We start from the raw sequence: 23035 nt of genomic DNA on the forward strand, positions 1-23035 counted from the left end.
TACGAGTGTCTGCTAATTGCCCTGGTGTGAATGGCCAAGGGCTGGTGTGTGTGTATGTGCATATAAATAAAAGTGTATCTGTGTGTTATATTTTGTATGTATGTGTGCATGTGTGTGTGTATGTGCATGCATGTGTCCCTCCTCCTGAACAAGGTGGATTCTACCAGGGTTAGAAGTATGTCAGTAGTATTGAATCATCTAAATTTTATCACTTGAGAGTTTAGAACTCAACACTTTTTATATAGCCTTTTCCCTTTTTCTTCAAACCCCAGAGCTTGGATTCAGGAGTCTGCAAGCATGGAGTCCACCCAAAGATGGGCACAATAAAGGATAAACATGGTAGAGACCGAGTAGATGCTGAAGAGATCAAGAAGAGATGGAAAGAATACACGGAAGAATGGTATAAAAAAGATCTTAATGAACCGGATCACTACAATGGTGTGGTTAGTCACCCAAACCCAGACATTCTGGAGTGCGAAGCCAAGTGGGCCTTAAGAAGCACTGCTGTTAATAAAGCTAGTGGATGCGATGGAATTCCAAAAGAACTATTCAAATATCTAAAGGAGGATGCCATCAAAATGTTGCATTCATTATGTCAACAAATCTGGAAGACCCAGCAGTGGCCATATGACTGGAAATGGTCAATCCTCAACCCAATTCCCAAGAAAGGTGGTACTAAAGAATGTTCTAACCATCAGACAATTGCACTCATTTCCCATGCTAGTAAGGTCATGCTTAAAATCTTGCATGCTAGGCTTCAGAATTAGGTGAATCACAAACTTCCAGATGTCCAAGCTGGGTTTAGAAAAACAAGAGGAACTAGAGATCGAATTGCCAACATTTGCTGGAGTATATAAAATGCAAGGGAATTTCAGAAAAATAGCTATCTCTGTTTCATCAGCTACACAAAAGCGTTTGACTGTATGAGTGAAGTGAGTGAGTGAAGTTGCTCAGTCGTGTCCGACTCTTTGCGACCCCATGGACTATAGCCCACCAGGCTCCTCCGTCCATGGGATTTTCCAGGCAAGAATACTGGAGTGGGTTGCCATTTCCTTCTCCAGGGGATCTTCCCAACCCAGGGATCGAACCCATGTCTCCTGAATTGCAGGCAGACGCTTTAACCTCTGAGCCATCTGGGAAGCCCTGATGTATAGATCATGTATAGATCATTTGACTGTATAGATCATGACAAACTATGGAAAGCTCTTAGAGAGATGGGAATACCAGACCATCTTACCTGTCTCTTGAGAAACCTGTATGCAGGTCAAGAAGCAACAGTTAAAACCCTGTATGGAACAACTGATTGGTTTAAGATTGAGAAAGGAGTATGACAGGGCTGTCTGTTGTCACTCTGTCTAACCTATATGCAGAGCACATCAGGAGAAATGCCAGGCTGGATGAAATGCCAGTCTGAATCAAGATAGGCAGGAGAAACATCAACAGCCTCAGATATGCAGATGATATCACTCTAATGGCAGAAAGCAAAGAGGAACTAAAGAGCCTCTTGATGAGGGTGAGGGAGGAGAGTGAAAGAGCGGGCTTAAAACTAAATATTCAGAAAACTAAGGTCATGCCTTCCAGCCCAATTACTGCATGGCCAATAGAGGGGGAAAAGGTGGAAGTAGTGACAGATTTCCTCTTCTTGGGCTCCAAAATCACTGCCGATAGTGACTGCAGCCATGAATTCAGAAGACAATTGCTTCTTGGCAGGAAAGCAATGAAAAACTTAGTGCGTTGAAAAGCAGAGACATTACTCTGCCAACAGAGGTCCATATAGTCAGGGCTATGGTCTTCCCAGTCATCATGTATGGTTGTGAGATTGGAACGCCGGAGAATTAATGCCTTCGAACTGTGGAGCTGGAGAAGACTCCTGAAAGTCCCTTGGACAGCAAGGGGTCGAACCAGTCAATCTTAAGGGAGATTAAGCCTGAATATTCACTGGAAGGATTGATGCTGAAGCTGAAGCTCCAGTATTTTGGTCATCTGATGCAAACAGAAAACTCATTGGAAAAGTCCCTGATGCTGGGAAAGATCGAGGGCAGGAGAAGAGGGTGTCAGAGGATGAGATGCCTGAAGGGCATCACTGATGCACTGAACGTGAACTTGGGCAAACTCCAGAAGATGGTGAGGGACAGGGAGGCCTGGCATGCTGCAGTCCGTGGGGTCACAAAGAGTGGGATATGACTGGGCAACTGAACTACAAACATGGTAAAGCCATGCCTGTGATCCTTAATGGCTGTAAGACCCTGGGCAGGTTCTCAACCCCATTAAATGGTAGTTTCCTGGGCTTTAAAATGGGGATAATAATATTTCGCTCCTAAGATTGTTGTGAAGAAAAATAGCATACTGAAAGCATTGAATGTGATTCCTGGATCATCATAAGCACTAAGTACAAGCTCTTATGGTTAGAATTGTAGGTACTAAACAAGGGCTAGAAACATCCAGATACCACCCAAACTAGGGTTTATACTCATTTCCCAACATTACGGCGTGCCTTATAAATAGTTAAAATACTAAACAAACTGTAGATATAACTAAAGCAACCCACTTAAAATGGTTCATCATTTGCCACTTCAGAAGGTACTCAAAAGCTAGGTAATTCTCTTCCAGACAAACAAAAGGCCTTTCCTCACCTTAATATAGGTAGAATGATTTTGTGAACACAAGCTGATCTGGCTTAAAAATCCAAGCATTCTTTATCTCTTCATAAATTAACAATTCAAAACAAAATTTTTAAAGAACAAACTTCCATTTTGCTAAAAACCAGAGTCCATTAATGGATGCCTCTAAACTTAGCAAGCTCTCCAGCCATCTGATCGGTGGGTTTTTGTTGTCTCCCTCAAATGCACACTGATGGCCAGGCCTCAGCAGCATCAGATGGAATGAGATGCAGCTAGCCAACAGTCCAGGACCACCTTCTTCCTGGGCTAGATTTTAACACTGCTATGCTGCTAAGTCGCTTCAGTCATGTCAAACTCTGTGCGACCCCATGGACTGCAGCCTACCAGGCTTCTCCGTCCATGGGATTCTCCAGGCAAGAACACTGGAGTGGGTTGCCATTTCCTTCTCCAGTGCATGAAAGTGAAAGTGAAGTCGCTCAGTCATGTCTGACTCTTTGCAACCCCATGGACTGCAGCCTACCAGGCTCCTCCATCCATGGGATTTTCCAGGCAAGAGTACTGGAGTGGGGTGCCATTGCCTTCTCCATTAACACTGCTATAGTGGACTTTTAACACATTAATTAACGATGAAAAAGGAAGGGATAAGAGTGCTATATTCTGACATCAATAGTTTCAAACAGCTTAATGAGACTGTTTGGAAGGCATACTAGGATGTCTTCCAAAACTGATGAGCTCAACCATTGACGGGAGTAACTGAAGAAAACATTCAGCACAGTTTGATTCAACAGTTCTTTTCTGAACTTCCCATGAATCCTGAAACTGAAGCTCATTTGGAGTTTATTTATACCATGTTTACAGAGATCCTGAAACATGAAAAAGAACAGCTCCTTATCACCTACTGCTCCATCTGTTCATCTATTCATCCATCACTCTATTCATCCATTCATCCATCACCCATCCATCCATCCAGCTGCCACACAAATACTTACTGAATGTTTTTCCTCTCATGGAGCTTACCAAAAATGATGAGATATAATATGCAGCTATTATTCTAGAGATAACAATAAATAAAATAAATTGGGGGTGAAGGAATACAGTGCAGTATATGTGTGCAAATTTAAATAGGAGACAAGGGATGGTCTCAGTAAGTAGGCAATATTTGGGCAACGCCTGAAGGAGGTGAGGGAATAAACCATGCATATGTCTGAAAGAAGAATGTTCCATACAGAGAAACAGCATGTACAAAGCTGAGTGTGTACTTTGTGAGATGGAGAAATACCAAGGAGGCCTAACATAGCACAATTCCACTGGTCTATGAGACCAGAAAGCCCTGGTATTTTCCCACACTGTGTTATCCTGGGTTCCCTGGAAAACAGAGCCTGAAGAAAGGTTTAAATGCTAAAGCTTTCATGGGAGGTATAATCCATGGTAGCTAAAGTGAGGAGAAAAGAGGGAGATTCAAATACAAGGTGAGGGGCTTCCCTGGTGGTCCATTGGCTAAGACTCCACACTCCCAAAGCAGGGGGCCTGGGTTCAGTCCCTGGTCTGGGAACTAGATCCTACATGCCGCAAAGAAGAGTTCACACGCCACAACTAAAGATCCCATGAGCCACAACAAAGACTCCGAGCAGCCAAATAAATGAATCAATATTCAAATACAAGATGATGTCCTATGATACTGGTCACTGCTTCCCAACAAACTTTCCATCAAACTTTATGAGAGAAACCGCTGATTCTCTCAGGTGTGTCCACCTGGTACCAAGATAAAAAGAAAGAACTGTGCCCCATTACAGCCCATCAGAGAGGGAACGCATAGGAAACTTAGCTGCTGACTCTCTGCTGTCTCCTGTCTACACTGATTAGAGTTTGTCCCGCGGGCATTAACTTCCCTGAACTTCTACATAGAAAATCATAAGACTTGCGCACTTTATTCTGTGTAAAAATAAAGGTAAATTTCTCTTGAATACTAACAAATGCCAAATAGTCTGTTGCTTCAGCCTAGGTCCCAAAGAGAAGATGATGTGTGGCAGGACTAGTGAAATAAACCTTTGTTGATATACGCCACTGAAATTTTAGAGTCAATTTTTGTTGCAGCATAACCTAGCATATCCTGATTGACACAAGGATTCACTGCCCCATTAGCACATTAATGACATGAGGTTTTCAGTAAAGACATCTACTTAATGTTATTTAATCCAGTATTCTCAAACGGTTTTGATTATTGACTATTCTTTCCACAGAGCACCTTAATATAATGGAAGTAGTTTGACAAAACATCATCTGTATAATCTTCTCTAAGGAGATTGGGCAACACACCCTACTCTGGAATAATTAAAATATTCCCAGATCTTGACAGCTTGGGTATGAATGATGTCACATTTTTATGCCCAAACTGGACTTCCCGGGTGACATAGTGGGAAAGAACCCATCTGTCAATGCAGGTACACTGGTTCAATCCCTCCCGGTCCGTATGCCCTGGAGCAACTAAGCCGGTGCACCACAACTACTCAGCCCACGTGCCCTAGAGCCAGTGCTCTGCAAGAGAAGCCACTGCAGTGAGAAGCCCCGGCTCTCCCCAACTAGAGAAAGCCCCTGAGCAGCAACAAAAATCCAGCACAACCAAAAACTAAATAAAATTTAAAAAACACACACATTTATGCCCAAATTAGGGATTCCTAGCCCAAGACTACTGTTCTGCTGCATCCCACAGGCAAGCAAGGCCTGACTCGCCTAGTTTCACCACCAAAGAAAGGGCCCTAAGTCAGCGACAGAGACGAAGACATCATGGTTTACCCGATGGAGCACCCTGCCTGTCTCAAGCAAGGTCCTGGAACAACATCCCATCGTGTGCAACGCTGGAGCAAGCAGGCAGGACGGACACGTTGGCAGGTTTCACTCCTGGGGCTGGGGGAAGCCAGGATTACCAACTGTACGGGAATTGACCTCAGGTGATCCTGCCAGGCAGACGCCCTGGAGAAGGAAATGGCTATGCTCGTCTGGAGAATGCTTGGCAGGCTACAGTCAAAGACTGGGACATGGCTGAACATGCACGCATGCAGTAACGCAGGCACCCACGCACACAGGCACCCATGCACGCACGGACTCAGGCACCCGCTTACGCATGCATGCGGCCAACCACGCAGCTATGCACTCACGCACGCAGGCACGCACACACGCACGCACGCATGCACGCAAGCACATACGTAGACACGCACCCATGCACGCACTCGGGCACCTGCACATGCACGCGGACGCCCACGCAAGCACACATGCGCACATCACTCACGCACACATGCGCGCACGCACTACGCATGCATGCGCACATAAGAACTCATACTCATGGCACCCAAGTCTACCAATGGGCAGAAATGGCTGATCGCGGAAAGCAGTGGAGGGGCCGACTCCTCATCAGCCGTTTGGTAAGCTATAGTTAGCTGGGCTGTGGGGCAAGGAGGTGGGATGGTTTGTACTGCACATAGGGTGTAGGTGGAGTAGGCACTAGTCAGGGGAGAGACAGAGAGCAAGAACATAACCATTTTGAGTGGCTTGCTCTTCCAACTGCCACTAGAAATTCCTTGATGCCCCTGGTACTTCACAGGGCAAGTATCTTACAGGTAGTTAGGAAAACGCTTGCCCATGTTCTTCTGAGCTGTGTTTGTTGTCACGTACCTATTGGTACTTCGTGGTTGCCAGGTAGGCACCTATTTCTATTTCTCTTCTATGACTTGCCATTCTCCAGCACTCACTTTAAGGTCCTGTAGCCCCAGTGCTATGTGATGGTCTCAGGAAGAGTAGGTCTGGGGAGCATAACCCTCCTCGCCCTTTTTTACTTTATCTTGAGAAATTTTCTTTTCATGTTGTATCTCCTCTGCACAATAATCACGTAACCCCTTCTTGGGCCCAACATGTCAGAACCTCTGATGAACACAGCACCTTCAGCCATTAGGCACTGACCCCTCCCTCTAGGGGGCCCCAGAATTCTCATCAGATCAGGCACAGGGCAGACACCAGGTTAAGAATTTGTCTTCCGTCACCCCTCTATCCAGAGATCTTTCCTCTTTTGCCTGCCAGATGAAAGGGACCTTAAATCAACTCAGGTAAGGCCAGGACAGGCTTCCCTTATGGCTCAGTGGTAAAGAATCTGCCTGCCAATGCAGGAGATGCAAGAGACACAGGTTCGATCCCTGGCTTGGAAAGATCTCCTGGAGAAGGAAATGGTAACCCACTCCAGTATTTTTGCCTGGTAAATTCCATAGGCAGAGGAGCTTGGCGGGCTAAAGTCCATGGGGTCGCAAAGAGTTGGACACTTCTCCTCCTCCCTCCGTCCCTCATCACTTCTCACCGGAAGTCTTTCTTTCCCACAAGGGCTTAGTGGGACTAAGGAAAACTAAGGGTAAATCCAGCATGGCTTCTGTGGTGGGAGAGGTGATGAGGAGAGGGACAGGGGAATAAATCTGATCCTGAAAATAGATTGAAATTTAAAATGCAACTGGAAATAAGACCTGGAGCAAATTCACTAAATGATTGATGACTAAACTTAGTAATTAAGTCAACCTAGTTTCTTTATATATGACTTTCCCCCTGGGAATAATCAGCAGAAATCTAAGAAAAGTATTTGCCAAAGTTATCTTATATTTAATTATCCATAATTCTGTGCAGTGCACAGAGGAAGAAAAAGAAAACCTGGTAAGATGGCCAGGTTCATGTCTTGCCTGATAATAGAGGTGAATTTTATGGCTGTTTTGATTATAATTTTGAGCTAGAATCAAAAGTTCTTCTCTGTAGAACTTATCAGAAAGAACCGGCTGACAGCATCTATAGTGATAAAAGATTTTGTAGGCATAATTTTTAGGCAAACAGAAGGTAGCGCTTTCACTGGTAAAGCATTGCCTTTGTGACAGTTAATGAAGTCTTTCTCTCCAAGGCAGAAGCGGGATAAACAGGCCATGGTGGCTTGGGCTCTACCCCTCAAATATAAAGGGGTGGCTGATGAGTCGCTTACACAGATGAGCAGGAGTAGTGAGAATTCCTACTGTGAGCTGGTCCACCTGCTTCCAGTGACTCTCTCCTCAGAGGGGATTGCCCTTAGGCAGAGTGTCATGTGGAGTCAGTCACTTCTTACCCGAAACCTCAGTTTCTTCATTCTTGAAGATTTCTACAAAAGAAAGCTATTTCCACACCCTCGTGAGTGCTCCAGGAGATGCAAAGGGAGTGAGCCAGGGACCCTTTGTTTTGATACCGCCTACCAACCATCAGAGATCAGATCAGATCATTCACTCAGTTGTGTCCGACTCTTTGCGACCCCATGAATCGCGGCACACCAGGCTTCCCTGTCCATCACCAACTCCTGGAGTTCACCCAGACTCACGTCCATTGAGTCAGTGATGCCATCCAGACATCTCATCCTCTGTTGTCCCCTTCTCCTCCTGCCCACAATCCCTCCCAGCATCAGAGTCCTTTCCAATGAGTTAACTCTTCACATGAGGTTGCCAAAGTACTGGAGTTTCAGCTTTAGCATCATTCCTTCCAAAGAAATCCCAGGGCTTATCTCCTTCAGAATGGACTGGTTGGGTCTCCTTGCAGTCCAAGGGACTCCCAAGAGTCTTCTCCAACACCACAGTTCAAAAGCATCAATTCTTCAGCTCTCAGCCTTCTTCACAGTCCAACTCTCACATCCATACATGACCACAGGAAAAACCATAGCCTTGACTAGATGGACCTTTGTTGGCAAAGTAATGTCTCTGCCTTTGAAATGCTATCTAGGTTGGTCATAACTTTCCTTCCAAGGAGTAAGCGTCTTTTAATTTCATGGCTGCAGTCACCATCTGCAGTGATTTTGGAGCCCAGAAAAATAAAGTCTGACACTGTTTCCACTGTTTTCCCATGTATTTCCCATGAAGTGATGGGACCGGATGCCATGATGTTCATTTTCTGAATGTTGAGCTTTAAGCCAACTTTTTCACTCTCCACTTTCACTTTCATCAAGAGGCTTTTTAGTTCTTCTTCACTTTCTGCCATAAGGGTGGTGTCATCTGCATATCTGAGGTTATTGATATTTCTCCTGGCAATCTTAATTCCAGCTTGTGTTTCTTCCAGTCCAGTGTTTCTCATGATGTACTCTGCATGTAAGTTAAATAAACAGGGCGACAAAATAAACGGCCTTGACTAACTCCTTTTCCTATTTCGAACCAGTCTGTTGTTCCATGTCCAGTTCTAACTGTTGCTTCCTGACCTGCATACAAATTTATCAAGAGGCAGGTCAGGTGGTCTGGTATTCCTATCTCTTTGAGAATTTTCCACAGTTTATTGTGATCCACACAGTCAAAGGCTTTGGCATAGTCAATAAAGCAGAAATAGATGTTTTTCTGGAACTCTCTTGCTTTTTCAATGATCCAGCGGATGTTGGCAATTTGATCTCTGGTTCCTCTGCCTTTTCTAAAACCAGCTTGAACATCAGGAAGTTCACGGTTCACGTATTGCTGAAGCCTGGCTTGGAGAATTTTGAGCATTACTTTACTAGCGTGTGAGATGAGTGCAATTGTGTGGTAGTTTGAGCATTCTTTGGCATTGCCTTTCTTTGGGATTAGAATGAAAACTGACCTTTTCCAGTCCTGTGGCCACTGCTGAGTTTTCCAAATTTGCTGGCATATTGAGTGCAGCACTTTCACAGCATCATCTTTCAGGATTTGGAATAGCTCAACTGGAATTCCATCACCTCCACTAGCTTTGTTCGTAGTGATGCTTCCCAAGGCCCACTTGAATTCACATTCCAGGATGTCTGGCTCTAGGTCAGTGATCACACCATCGTGATTATCTGGGTCATGAAGATCTTTTTTGTATAGTTCTTCTGTGTATTCTTGCCACCTCTTCTTAATATCTTCTGCTTCTGTTAGGTCCATACCGTTTCTGTCCTTTATCGAGCCCATCTTTGCATGAAATGTTCCTTTGATATCTCTGATTTTCTTGAAGAGATCTCTAGTCTTTCCCATTCTGTTGTTTTCCTCTATTTCTTTGCATTGATCGCTGAAGAAGGCTTTCTTACCTCTTCTTGCTATTCTTTGGAACTCTGCATTCAGATGTTTATATCTTTCCTTTTCTCCTTTGCTTTTCACTTCTCTTCTTTTCACAGCTATTTGTAAGGCCTCCCCAGACAGCCACTTTGCTCTTTTGCATTTCTTTTCCATGGGGATGGTCTTGATCCCTATCTCCTGTACAATGTCACAAACCTCAGTCCATAGTTCATCAGGCATTCTATCAGATCGAGGCCCTTAAATCTATTTCTCACTTCCACTGTATAATAATAAGGGATTTGATTTAGGTCATACCTGAATGGTCTAGTGGTTTTCCATACTTTCTTCAATTTCAGTCTGAATTTGGCAATAAGGAGTTCATGGTCTGAGCCACAGTCAGCTCCTGGTCTTGTTTTTGGTGACTGTATAGAGCTTCTCCATCTTTGGCTGCAAAGAATATAATCAATCTGATTTCAGTGTTGACCATCTGGTGATGTCCATATGTAGAGTCTTTTCGTGTGTTGTTGGAAGAGGGTGTTTGTTATGACCAGTGCATTTTCTTGGCAAAACTCTATTAGTCTTTGCCCTGCTTCATTCTGTATTCCAAGGCCAAATTTGCCTGTTACTTCAGGTGTTTCTTGACTTCCTACTTTTGCATTCCAGTCCCCTATAATGAAAAGGACATCTTTTTTGTGTGTTAGTTCTAAAAGGTCTTGTAGGTCTTCATAGAACTGTTCAACTTCAGCTTCTTCAGCATTACTGTTTGGGGCATAGACTTGGATTACTGTGATATTGAATGGTTTGCCTTGGAAACGAACAGAGATCATTCTGTCATTTTTGAGATTGCATTGAAGTACCGCATTTCGGACTCTTTTGTTGACCATGATGGCTATTCCATTTCTTCTGAGGGATTCCTGTCCGCAGTAGTAGATACAATGGTCATCTGAGTTAAATTCAGCCATTCCAGTCCATTTCAGTTCGCTGATTCCTAGAATGTCGACATTCACTCTTACCATCTCTTGTTTGACCACTTTCAATTTGCCTTGATTCATGGACCTGACATTCCAGGTTCCTATGCAATATTGCTCTTTACAGCATTGGACCTTGCTTCTATCACCAGTCACATCCACAAATGGGTATTCTTTTTGCTTTGGCTCCATCCCTTCATTCTTTCTGGAGTTATTTCTCCACTGATCTCCAGTAGCAAATTGGGCTCCTACTGACCTGGGGAGTTTCTCTTTCAGTATCCTATCATTTTGCCTTTTCATACTGTTCATGGGGTTCTCAAGGCAAGAATACTGAAGTGGTTTGCCATTCCCTTCTCCAGTGGACCACATTCTGTCGGATCTCTCCACCATGATCTGCCCATCTTGGGTTGCCCCACGGGCATGGCTTAGTTTCATTGAGTTAGAAAAGGCTGTGGTCCTAGTGTGATTAGATTGACTAGTTTTCTGTGAGTATGGTTTCAGTACCTTCATACAACTCTCATTAGTTACCCTGCCTTTGAACTCCTGTCTGGAGGCAAACACACTGAACCCGTTCCATATACCTGACCCAGTTGAACATTTTCTCTTGTTATTATTAAATCATCAGGTTGGCATTTGTGATAAAAAGCAGGAAAGTGGGGGAAGAACTAGAGATAGCAGAAACTTACTCTTTGATTGCCTGGAATGACTACTTTCCTTAAATATACATTGTTTATTTGAAAATATTTAATGAAATCTATCTCTAGGTAATATTTGATCACAGGTAGTACCCTTGCAAAGTTTTTATTGATAGATAGTGTACATACAGAAGAGTGCATGTAACCTAAATGTAAAGCTCCCTGAACTTTCAGAACTTTAAACATGCTGTGGCCAATAACCAGATCAATAAAGAGGACTTGGGATTTCCCTAGCAGTCCAGTGATTAGGACTCCGTGTTTCTACTGCAGGGGGCATGGTTTCAATCCCTGATCTGGGAACTAGATCCCACAAGCCACATAGCCCAAATAAGTAAATAAATCTTTACCCACAACCCCAGAAGCCCCCTCCCGCAAATATTCATTCCAGACACACCTTCACCCCCTTGGGGTAACCAATAGCCTGACCCCTAATAGCAGAGATTCCTTTTGCCTGCCTCTGTACTCTATATAAATAGAGACATATAGCCTCTGCTCTTTTTTCCTGACTTCTCTCAGTCAGCATTCTGTTTGTGAGAGCCTTCCTTATTACTCTGTGTAGTGATACATTGTTTCTTCTCATTGCTGCACAGCGGTATAAATACACTAGAATGTGTTTATCCGCTTTCCTGTTGATGGACCTTTGGGTAGTTTCCAGTTCAGTGCTGTTGCAAACACCCAAATTCATGTCCTTTCATCAACACACGTATGCTCTGCTTTGGGATATGTACCCAGGAATTACTGGGTCATAGGGTAAGCAGGTGTTCAGCTTTAGTAGGTATCAACTGTTAGCAAACAGTTTCTTTGTGGTTGTACCAGTTTGCACTTCCACTAGCAGTGACGAGACTACTGGTTGCTCTACAGCCTCTCCTAAAACGTACTCAGATCACTCCCCTACCTACTAAGGGATGTGGTATTTCTAGTGGCTCAAAATCCAGATTCTGGAACTAGACTTTCTGGGTTCAAATTCCAGCTTTATCCTTTAATAAGTGTGTGACCTTAGACGCCTTACTTAATTTTTCTGTGCCTCAGTTTTTTTCTTCTGTAGAATGAGGACAATAACTAGATCATCTACCTCGTAGAGTTAAGGATTAAATGAGTTAATGCATGTAGAACACTAAGGATAGTGCCTGGCACATAGACAATACTCCATAAGTCTTAGATATTACTTTCATTCAAATGCATCGAAAAAAATCAGTTGCCACCAGTGCAGTAAGAGAGTTGTGTATCTTACTGTAAAAGAAATAGAAAGTTTCCAACATACCCAGGGAGGCAGTCAGATAAGTGCCACAAGGGGTCTCTGTATGCAGGAGCAAGATAGCATGCATGTCTGAATCTCGGGCTATGCCAGTCACAGCTAATCCTTGGGAACTTGTATGTGCAAATTAAACTAGAATGTCAGTGCTCCAAAATATTCATAGGAGAGTATGAACCATGTATACAATCACTATAAATGATAGTCTGGGCTTTATTTATTTGGCCAATGAAGCCACTGACATCTCTCCTCTTTAAGTTAACAGATAACAGTTTTAGTGAATTCTTTACAAACTCTATAAATGTTTACAGTCTAGCCCTTGGCAAACTCCACTTTAGGAATTAACATAGGTGTGTATTTCAGTAAATAACTATAGATTCAGTAAATATTCCACAGAGGAAAGAGAAATGGTAAAGGAGAGTAAAGGTAAATGATGATAGGAGAGTAGGTAGGAAGTTCAAAGACATGCAAAGCTGACACTCCAGTCTCCATGAGTGAGTCATTGGCTAGAATTGGCTTTTAATGTTAAATATCAGCAAATCAGCAAATACATTTTTTGTGTCCATCTTCTAGCTTTTGTTGTTGTTGTTGAGTCGCTCCGTCGTGTCTCTTTGCAAGCCCGTGGACTGTAGCCCACCAGGCTCCTCTGTCCATGGGATTCTCCAGGCAAGAATACTGGAGTGGATTGCCATGCCCTCCTCCAGGGGATCTTCCCCACCCAGGGATGGAACCCACATGTCCTGCATTAGCAGGTGGATTCTTTACCACTGAGCCACCAGGGAAGCCCATCTTCTATTACAGCTTGCACTGTGTTTGGCCACTCAGTTGTGTCCAACTCTTTGCGACCCCAGGGACTGTAGCCCACTAACTCCTCTATCCATGGAATACTCCAGACAAGAACACTGCAGTGGGTTACCACACTCTGCTCCAGGGGATCTTCTCAGCCCAGGGATTGAACCCAGGTCTCTGGCATCACAGGCAGATTCTTTACCATCTGAGCCACTAGTGTAGCTTAGTGGGTCGCAACTCTGGCTGCCTGTTAGAGTCACCTGGGGGGACTTCCCTGGTGGTCCAATGGTTGGGACTCTACACTTCCACTGTAGATGGGTGTGGAGGAGTGACCAGGGTTTGTTCCCTGATCTGGGAACTAGTATCCTGCACACTACTCAGTGTAGTCAAAGAAAATAGAATTACCTGGGGAACTTTAAAAAATTCACATCCGCCCCCCCCCCAAAAAAAAGAAACAAACATGCTCAGCTTCTCACCCAGAAATGTCGATTGAGTTTGTTTGTCAGCACGGCCCAGATTTTTTTTTTTCCCTCAAGGTCTCCAAGTGATTCTAATGGGCAGCCAGAGATGGGAAATATTTCCTTCTCAGTGTCACTGCAACAATCCTGGCGGTGCTTTCTGAATGGCTGTCTCTTGCAGTGGGGTCACAGGGAGGATCCTGAGTAATTTCTGTGGAGTCTGTCTGGTTTAGTCAAGAAAAGCTCAAAACACTGGCTCAACTGGCTTTTATCTGGTACATTTTCTCTCCTACCTATAACCTCAGAATATTCCAATCTATTTTAAGCCTTCCTGTGGTTTCTAAAGCACAATACTTTCCGAACTGAAGACTTACCATTTCAAATCTCATGGGCTATGATTCAATCCAGAGCAGAACTAAACAGAACTTAAGTATCCCAATTAGGAATTGGATTGAAAAAAGACCCGGGAAAGTGCCCTTCATAAAAGAGTGAAAATGTGCTTTATGTGCTGGTCGTTGCTATCACCTGTGGTTTCAACTGCAGGAAAAATAGGAAAAAGCCATGGAACAATCATTGTATTGGGTCGGCCAAAAAGTTCATTCAGGTTTTTCCATGAAATGTCACAGGAAACCCAAATGAACTTTTTGGCCAATGCAATATTTGAATGTGGGTACATGTGAATTTGAGTTTCTGGCTCAGCCACTTGTTAGCTATGAGTCCTTGCCTTCTCTGAGCAGATGTTTCATGAAAGATGGAAGCATTAGCAGATCTCAGAAGGAAATTTTATAGATTAAAGGAGCTAATGTTAGTGGTACTTGGCAAGGAGTGAGTCCCAAGTAAATGGCAGTTACCCTCATGTGTTATTTGGCTAAGGCTATGATGCTGCTGAATAGCAAACACCCCACCCCTAAATCTTAGTGGTTGACTAAGATACCATTGATGTTCTTACTCATGTGTCTGTGGGTCACTTATGGCAGCTCCGCTTAAGGCTGTGAATCAGATTGAGATCTGTTCATATGTGTCTCATTTTGCAGTCAGCAGCTTTCTGGGGTATGCACTTCTCATGGCAGATGACAGAAATACACGAAGAACTTGGCAGAAATTTGCAATGCCCTTTAATATCACACCGCAGAACTCATTAATGATCACTTGTGCCCATTTTCCCTTAGCCCGAGCAAGTCATATGGCGAATTTCAAGGTCAATGGGATGGAGAAGTATAATCTACCTCATGAAACTATGGCACAATACAGAGAATAGAAAGAAAAATTATGAACAAATAATACATTCTTCCACACTTCCCTTCTGCAGAGTGTCAACAGAGGAGACAAGAAGGGTGGGTAAGGAGGAAAGAAATAAATAGTTGGATCCCGTAGGAACTCTACCTTGTGCCTCATTTGTAAGCGCTTGTCTGGCCTCCTTTGTAGAACTGCTCCAGCACTCGTTGCAGGCACAGAAACGCAGTTCTGTGGGCGTGGCAGCTTTCTGGATCCTCCCCCACTCCAGGTATTTGTGATGAGGGACACACTACTCAGAGACAGTCTAGAATTCACCAGAAGCCTTCTTACATTCTGCTTGCAGGAACACATCTAATTTTATTTAGGAAGACAAACAGAAGCAAGAGCTGGTGAAATTCAGCAAAACAGACTATACTATATACCAGTTGTCAAAATAACCAGATCTTTGTCTAAATTCAACCCATTCTCTTTACCCTTTCAACATCTTTTTAATGTATGGGCACTGTCTCTTATGATTTGCTCCAAATGACATCATCTCTTCTCCACTATATAATAAACCACTGAAGTGGTTCAGTCGCGTCTGACTCTTTGCGACCCCGTGAACTGTAGCCTACCAGGCTCCTCCATCCATTGGATTCTCCAGGCAAGAGTACTAGAGTGGGTTGCCATTTCCTTCTGCAGGAGATCTTCCCGGCCCAGGGATCGAACCCGGGTCTCCCGCATTGCAGGCAGATGCTTTAACCTCTGAGCCACCAGGGAAGACCCCAGTATATAATGGTGGTAGGCTAAGAGTCCTTCATTTGAATTCTAATATTTCATTTGTATTTCAAATCTAGGTGAATAGGCAGCCCCACCTCTATTTAACCAGAGGGTTCTGGCCAAATATGTAGTGTGGTTGTAGACAGTTACCAGATACACCCTCGTATATTCACTAATTTCAGGAGGAGTATAGTGAATTAATCAAAGGTGTTTAACTGTCATAACTGAGGATCACTCAGAATGTATCTCAAGATATCAAACTGTATGAAAGTCATCTCCCTAAAGATCTTTGTTGAAGGATATTTAGCAACAGCTGTGCGAGCAAACGATGGCAAGCAGAGCTGGGCTCTGTTACAATCTTAGAAGGGTTACACAACCAGCCTTCTCCAGGTGTGGTCCCTGGAAAACCAACATCAGAATCACCAGGGCTGTTTGTTAAAAATACAGAGTCACAGGCAACCCCCCAGACTTAATGAATTGGAATTTCTGGGTGCAGGACCTAAGAATTTCCATTTCTGTATACATCAAGGCTTTTGTATAACCTCAAATATAGACAAAGTTCCCATACATCTTTGATTCCCAGTATCAGTTATGGAAAATGTGAAGTGTTTCTAATGGCAAATTAATCATTCTCACTGTTAAACGAAAAGGATCTCTTTCTTTATTACTATTACTGAAGGTTTTTTTAAAAGACTAAATTTGTTGAAACTTTCAGCCAGGGTACTACTGTAATAAGATTTCTTTTGCCACCTTTGCTTTTTTTTTTTTAACATAATTTGAACATTTGAAACTATTTTTCATTAAGACTATTTCAGTAATAACCATTTTCCTTCCATTTTCTCAAATACCACTGGCCTACAAAACTTGTATAAACATTTTTAGATGAAAGTTAAGAGACACAATTATTGGGACTTCCGTGGTGGTCCAGTGGCTAAGACTCTGCACTTCCAATGCAGGGGGCCCAGGTTCGCTCCCTGGTCAGGGAATTAGATCCCACATGTTGCAACTAAGACCCAATGCAGCCAAATAAAATTTAAAATAATAATAAAAAATTTTTAAAAAGACACAATTATTGGGAAGGACAGGAGATTTTATTCGTATGTTCCATTTAACACATTTTCCCCCTAATGAATAGATGATAAGCTGTCTTTTTATGGTGTTTTAGGTAAAAGGACTGTCTGCGGTGAAAGTAGTGTAACCACCTAAATAAGGATTATCTTTCATCTTCCACTTAGTAAGTATATTTTAATATTTTTAATCTGTGTGCATGGGATAATAAAAAGCATCAACTGATTCAATAAGTGAATTAAACAAAAAGACAGTTTTGAGAGCTGAGAGAAGTATAAAAAACATCAACCAAGAACAAGTCTAATGGACTCCTCTCTCCCTTTTCTACCTTCTTTCACCTCCTATTATTACATGCAAGTTTAAGGGGTTCATCTTAATGGCTTCCTGCTTCCAACTATGTGGAAAGCGAATTGGAATCATTTGGAATATTCTGAAACCTTACTGTAATCGTGAACACAAAGATGCAAAAACATGTTGAAACATCTGTTTTCCAGATTAAGAGTATCACCCAGATAGTTGGGGAAACAAAGTCTTCCATTATCTCACCTTTAATCCAATTAGCAAATACATGTCATTCTAAAAGATTCTGGTAACCATTGCTCAGAGGGAGAACAATCCAGAAAAGAAACACAAAAAGGATATTTTCAGCACCATGAAATTTAAGGACTAACAGAACTATGGTAAGAAAGATAATGATAAAGCTCATGCATTTAAGACGTTTATGTGGTTGGGCTCAGAGTTTTTTCACTTTGTTTTATGACAAGTAAATAAATTGAGTGACAAGAAGAAAATAATGTTACCTTCAAAGTGATTTCAACAGAAAAAATATTTCCCTGTGAAAATACCAAGATCTTTCCTGACCAACAGGATTGGAATGCCAAGGGTTCAAATGCATTCACTGAGCATTTATTTCTATTTTGAATTTTCCTAAACTGTTTGCCTCAACATATTCTCCCAACATTTTTGAGAGAGGTCAAGGGTTTAAGAGGCCCTGGGGTTTAAGCTAACAATTCTGGTTCACAAACATATCTCATGTTAAAGGTTGAGTGTGCTATAGCTGAACATAAAATGGCCACATCTCTTCAGCTGCCTGGTGATTTTACTTGCAGTATCCAGCACATTGGGCTATTACAGTGTTTCTGCAGTAAAAGGTCTCATTGTAACCTGATTCTGTTTTCTTTTAATAACTGTTTATATTCTAAAAATAAAAGGAATATCAGTGGAACAACATTGGAACATTCAGACAGGCAACAAACTCTGCTTTTACTACAAAGGTATTGAGAATCAGTTTTGTGTTTGGTTCACAGCTATTCATAACTAAACGTTGAATTTCTCCACCACAGTCTTGATGCCTGTTTCTAAAACAAATATTGTGCCTTAAAATTGGCCTACACAGATATTTTGCTTAACTGAAGAGTGAAAGATTTTTACCCCAATTTATTCATATTTGTAAAGGCCACTGCTTGAAGGACTCTGGACTTGTGTATGCATTGTGACTGCAATAAATAGGGCACAAGTCCTAGCATATATGATAGACTCCAGATCAATATTTGTTGAATGAATGAAAAAAAAATAGTGGCTTTAGACTGAATTATGGTGGCAAATTTGCACATGCACACACACACACACTCTTTTTTTTTTACCATTATGGGGATGAACTGGAATTCTTTAAGATGTAAAGCTTAGTTCTGGAAAAGGGAATGGCAACCCACTCCAATATTCTTGCCTGGAAAATGGAATGAGGAGCCTGGAGGGCTATAGTCCATGGGGTTGCAAAGAGTTGGACACAACTGAGTGACTGAGCACCTCACTAAACTGGCGGGGGCAGTGCAGAAAAAAGATTTAAAGCTTAGTTCTAAATAGGGATGCCTCTATTGATATTTGATTATTACGAACCCCACCCCCATCCCCCATAGGGTTCTCTGAATCTGAACTGGAGCACCTTTCCCTGTCCTTGCAGTGAGCTGCAGACACTTGATCTCTCCAGTGGAGATTGACAACCTTTGCGGGCAGAAACCTGGTCTTATATCATCTTTGAAGTTCTCACTGCACCTAATTGAGGGCATACCCATAGAGAAGGTACTATTAGTATCCCCATTTTCAGATGAGGAAACTGAGGTTAAGCAACTGAAGTCATCTTAAGTTAAAGTCAAATAGTTAGTGGTGAAGACAGTGCTAGTGTCTGATCCCTGGCAGTGTGATGCCTGAGGCGCCTCTGCCTAGGGTAATGTATCAGAAAGGTAGCTGCTACCCTTTTTTTCCCCCAAAAAAAGTAAGGTAAGTAGTCAACTATGAAATTACAACTCAAAGAATAAGAGTAATGAAAAAATTAAATGTTCTAGACCTGCCAAGACATTGGAGTAACTTAGAAACTATGAAACTGTATTATTTCTGTCCTGGGTATTTACTCAACAAGATCCTGGCAAATAAATCCAATTCAAGAGACAGATTCAGGGGAATCAGTTGCTTTTCCCTCTCTGTAGACACTACATCGTTCAAGTGACAAGGAAGACCTAAAAGGGAACCTGTTGTGTGAAATTAGTAGTATGGATCAAACAGAGTGTAGCCAGTCCTCTGGAATTGCCTGAAACTCTCCAGTGAGAAGCAAAAGGAATTTTTCTCTAGTATGGTGATCTTCTCACAGCTGATGTCCCATCCTCTGTCTCTCTTCCTTCTGGCCAGTTTGCTTCTTGAAGCTAGGCAGAAATCCTTAAAGAAATGGGCGTCCTCTGCCTCTCTGCTTTAAATTATCAGTAGTTTGGGAAGCTTTGTGGAGTCTGCAGGACATGGGCCAATTAGGAGAGAAAGAGAGGGATGGGGGCAGTGGTGAGGGAAGAGACATACACACGGAGACAGTGAGACATGGAGAGAGGTGAAACGACACTGAAAGTCCTTGAGAATGTACTGACTTTAGAAAGCCTTTTAAAAACCAATCACTAATTCAATATGATGAATTACCTTAAAGTAGCTTGTGAGTGTTTCCTGAGAAGAATTGGAGGTCACTTCAAGCGAAATAAATAAACCACAGCTAATGTGCTGACATTTTAAAGAGAAAAGGCAATTGCTAAAAATGACCATCCAATTTCCGTTACTTACTACAGTCATTAGAAACAAGGAATATGTTTATTGATCTGAAGTCGTTTAAACAGTATTTTCTTTGTTCAAACCAATTTAGCTGGAGGAAAAGTCAAGAGTTTGCCTTCTGTGGGGGCAGTGGGGGGGACATAGTGGAGAGAAAGAGATTCTTTACATAAAAACCTGTTGTTTTTCTATCCTAGGGCCACTCAGATAAGAATAACTGGGTTTCTATTAAAGCAAAGCAATTTTTGACCCTGATCAAGCAATTTTTGCCCTTGATCACTACTGGTTTAGCTCTAGGCCCTTGAGACTCAAAATAGGCTTGGAATTAGCAATATCAGTATAATCTGGGCATACATTAGAAAGGTAGACTCTGGCCCCACCCCAGTCCTAACTGAATCATAATCTAGTTTTTAACAAGATGTTTCATGATTCATATGCACAGTAATGTTTGAGAAGTACTAGTCTAGACAAGGGAGAAAGCAATGGCACCCCACTCCAGTACTCTTGCCTGGAAAATCCCATGGACAGAGGAGCCTGGTTAGCTGCAGTCCATGGGGTCGTTAGGAGTTGGACATGACTGAGCGACTTCACTTTCACTTTTCACTTTCATGCATTGGAGAAGGAAATGGCAACCCACCCCAGTGTTCTTGCCTGGAGAATCCCAGGGACAGGGAAGCCTAGTGGGCTGCCGTCTATGGGGTTGCACAGAGTCGGACACAACTGAAGCAACTTAGCAGCAGTCTAGACAAACATGAATGGTTATTTAAACATTTGATAGACAAAAGAGATGGTTAAATAAAGGAGGAAATACTATCTGATAAAAGCACTTTTGTCCCGATTTGTTGGTGTTGATAAACTTGCTCCTATCCACTTAAGCCAGGTTTGAAGTAAAAACTTAATAGGCCCATTCTGAAATGACTTTTAACAGCTCCAGTGTCCTCATGGTTGACTGAGCTCCCACAAATGGTTGCTGACTTTGTTTGTGTCCCCAGGTGAGCAGAAATGAGTGAACAAGCAGAAAAGAGCAGTTCCGTGCGAGAGAGACCTGCACGTCAAAGTTCTCCTGAGAAACCAAGTGAGAAGGAACTGAAGCAAAAGAAGCGGGTGGAGCGACAGTTAAAACGGTTGTCATTTCAAAATCCCGGGCCTCAGGTAGCCAACTTTAATCCTGAAATAAGGCAGCAGATAAAGAAAAGGCAAATGGCAAAGAAGAATGAGTTTGTTTCTGTAAGACTCGAAGGCAACAAGTATGACAAAAAGGGCAGGCTCACCTTCACCTGTGTGACTGCCTTGATGAAGGCTGCCTGGGTTGCTTCTACGCATACCCCAAGCGTAACTCCACCAAGTGCGGGCCCATTTGCCGCTGCAACCGCCGCTGGGCCTACAACACCATAGTCAATGAGAATGGGGAGGTCATCAGCAAGATGCCATTCGACCTCTCCGAATAGGACCAGCCCTCCAGGCTGATCAATTTTCTCTGCTTTGCAATTAAACCAGCCTCTTTCTTCTGGATGAATTTTAGGACTGGGGGAAAAAAGTTTTAAAAATATAGTTTAGACTAGTGTTCTCTGAAGCCATAGAACCCTGTGTAATGCACTGTCCTTTAACCTTCCTGCTGTGATGACTCAGATTCCTCCCCTGGTATCCAGCAACTCCATTGCTACTCTGCTCTCAGATTAAAAATCCCTTTCCTCTTTGCTGGTACCTTAGGAGATGGAGTTTTAGGATTTTTAGAATTCTGTAGCTGAGAGCTTGTCTTGACATAGAACATACGTTTATAATAGCTAGTTACCATTAGGATCTTACACTTTATCAATTCTAAATCAGAATTGCTATTTGGATTGACTTGGCACTACATACTCATAGTCTCATTTTTTAGTGTTACTGTTTTAACAATACTAAAATGAAACTTGTTTGTTTTTTTTTTTTAAAGCCTTTAATAGGCCCCATGGCCACGTGGCCCAACATATGAGCACAAAAGCAGAGATTCAATTTAAGTAATATCTAAAATGCCAACTGGAAGCAGACTTCAAAGAAGAAATTTTAATCTAATTATTACATAGAAATCATTTTAAAGCTTTTTATTTTTGGTGGCTAAGGTTACCAGCCACACAGAACTGGCCAAGGTGGTACAAAATTCCTAAGGCCTAAGTTGCATTTGGTCTTGGAGGTATAAGATTTAAGGCAATTCAGCTAGAGTTTCTGCTGACCTCAGTGAAGATACCATCTCAGAAGACTGATTTGAAACATCTGGGCCAGGTTTGGCAGCTATTGTGCAAAACTGTTTTTAGGGAAAATCTCTATGAAAATGTTCACACCCACAGCGTCATTGGGAAGGTTTCTCTTCAGTTATCTTTGATACCAAGTTTTATTCAGATGATCTGCAAGAAGAAAATTGTTTTTTCCACTTTTCCATGTTTACTTCTCATGAACATTTAATTACTTCTTCCGAAGCTTTGGATTCGGCACAAAGAGACTTTCCACTGAACACAGTTGTGCAGGCACTGGCTGAGGCTGCAGACGTAATGGGCTAAAAATAGACCGAAGGCCCCTATCTCCATCCCACCAAATGGCTATGTATGTTTACCCACTAGAAAATATTCACCTGAGACCACTTTTGCCTCTGACTAACTCACCCAATATCTCTGTGTGGCAAATTCATTAATAAAAAGCATTTAATTTTCCTTACTTTGATGTTTTTGTGTGTGAGAAAGTGTGTGTGATTTAGACCCAAGAGGAAAAAAAAAACTTTTCCCCCCTTCCCTGAAGCAAATCCATGTTTTGTTGTTTGGCAAACACCAATCACTTTCCATCAGAAATTCCTGATAATAGTGATATTAGGTTGGTGCAAAAGTTTTCCCTCATCTGCCATATTCACCTGACCTCTTGCCAATTGCCCTCCACTTCTTCAAGCATCTTGATAACTTTTTGTGGGGAAAGGCTTCAACAACTAGCAGGAGGCAGAAAATGCTTTCCAAGAATTTAATCAAATCCTGAAGCACAGATTTTTTTTAATTCATTTATTTTTAAATTTATTTTTTAATTAATAATTGCTTTACAGAATTTTGTTGTTTTCTATCAAACATCAACATGAATCA

The 23035-nt window shown here is 42.3% G+C and overlaps 1 non-coding gene and 1 pseudogene across 1 annotated transcript; both read left to right on the forward strand.

The window, feature by feature from the left end:
• Window positions 1-5893: 5893 nt before the first annotated feature.
• LOC133242905 (ARL14 effector protein-like) lies at window positions 5894-22659 on the forward strand (annotated as a pseudogene).
• TRNAG-UCC (transfer RNA glycine (anticodon UCC)) lies at window positions 16702-16774 on the forward strand. Its single transcript has one exon. It is a non-coding gene; the product is annotated as a tRNA-Gly (tRNA).
• Window positions 22660-23035: the final 376 nt, after the last annotated feature.

Source organism: Bos javanicus, chromosome X, assembly GCF_032452875.1.
Source record: "Bos javanicus breed banteng chromosome X, ARS-OSU_banteng_1.0, whole genome shotgun sequence".
In the NCBI taxonomy this organism is placed as follows: Eukaryota; Metazoa; Chordata; class Mammalia; order Artiodactyla; family Bovidae; genus Bos; species Bos javanicus.